Source organism: Chelmon rostratus, chromosome 4 (assembly GCF_017976325.1).
Source record: "Chelmon rostratus isolate fCheRos1 chromosome 4, fCheRos1.pri, whole genome shotgun sequence".
Classification (NCBI taxonomy): domain Eukaryota; kingdom Metazoa; phylum Chordata; class Actinopteri; order Chaetodontiformes; family Chaetodontidae; genus Chelmon; species Chelmon rostratus.
The window spans coordinates 14,599,958-14,601,800 of NC_055661.1; positions in this window are offsets into that span (position 1 = coordinate 14,599,958).

Below are 1,843 nucleotides of genomic sequence, written 5' to 3' on the forward strand. Positions count from 1 at the left end.
GGCTCTGTGAAACATACCATAGGGCGCATCGGGTTAAGCCTTCAGGACTTTTGTTTGTCCACTTTGCCTGGTTGATGAGCCAGCCTTGTGCAGCTACACATCTTCTCGTGATACAGCCTTTTAAAACAGAAAGTGCAAATCAGTGAAGTGCGCTTTCTGGGTGTTTTACCCAGAGAGTCATGAAACCAGTCCGAGTCCCTTCACTGAGATAAAAGCCATACTGACAGTTTGATATTGTTCCATATCTGCGAGGCCCATTCTCTCGTCCTTATCCACTCTTTTGTTTTGATAGAAAGCAGCAGCTTCCTGTCTGTCGCCGTTACAGCTGGACAGCACCGGCGCGGCTCGAGCTCAGGGTTACGCAGCCACCTGGACACAAGTGCGTCAGTCTGTCATGTGCGTGCCTGTTTCCTCGCATTGTGCTGCTTGCTCTCTGCCAGTGTTCACAAAAGTGATTGCTGAATATGTCATCCCTTGGGGGACCACATGTGAGAGTTAGTGAGACTTGCCCTGCTAAAACTAGCTGTACCGTTCCTCAAGCCTTTATATATATATACATATCAGAGTCTGTGTGTTATGAAGTCAGTTCCTGGCTTGGTGTTAATGAGTATTTTTGGGTGTTAAAGACTTGATCACAGGAACTTAACCTGTGTGATATACAGTAAGTCTTTAGTGTCTTAGAATGGGGTAGGTCACAGCAGACACTTTGATTTGTTTGTAGGACAAGCAAAGGTTTCACTAATAAAATTAATGATGCCTCTGTTCTATTCAAGCGACCAAGTCAGTCATGCCAGTGTGACAATGAGCGCAGTGATAGAGCACGAGTGAAAACACATGTCAGGTCAGTCATGCAACGGATGGAGAGCATTGCAGGGTTTGAAATCTGTCAGACAGGTATGCAATATGGGGAATGTTGTTCAACAAAATCCCCTTTAGCGAGCAACCGACTCGCCGCCACATGTAACCGAGGTTTACAAATGATGCTAAAGCAAGGTAAACTTTATTTCACCCTCATCATATTACAGTTATTAATCTTAAATAGCCACAAATACATCAATTAATTGCTATGCATCTGGCAAACAGGTGGGAAAATAAGCTGTGCCTTTCTTTTGCTCACTTCCAAAATACATACACGTGGCAGTCAGATCAAGATCTTTACGACACGAGGCGGCAGAAACACTTTTGACTACAGACAAAATCAACGCAAAATTAAAGTTCTGTGTAGCTGTGTTAACTAATATGTGTTTAATTTGCAGTATGAAGAACTCTTTATAAATCTGTATCTTTCAAATAATTTGTTTTGATATTGGAGGACACCATCCATCCAGCCATCCATAATAAACGATGGCAAATTAAACTTGGTGCCAACTTTCTGTCAAAGAAACGAATGCATTAACACAGTGCTGGAGCAAACCGCTAATGCTAATTATTAACTAACAAGCCAATGATAATTATTCACTTCACAGGGACTTTCATGAAGACTGCAGCATGCCACCAGAACTTCTGTGAGGGCGCAGCTCTCAGGTGAGTTGGCGAGTGTGACGTAGCTTTCAGTTTACAAGACGATGTGAGAGCAGAAATCTTCCTGCTGTGGGACATCTTGATGAGTTGAACACAAAGACTGTTTTCTTTGCGCAGCGCAGCACAGAGGCGAGCGCATTGTGTGGGCGCAGTATGCCAGATACTGGCTGGCAGTAATTATGTAAGGGGAGGTGATTTATGATTCAAGACAGAGGCAGCTGAGATACAGCAGGGAGCTGGTGCCTTAACAAGACTCATCAAAGTGTAAAGAAGTTAATGGGGCAAGAAATATAGATTTCAAAGACCAGAAAACAGGTGAGAT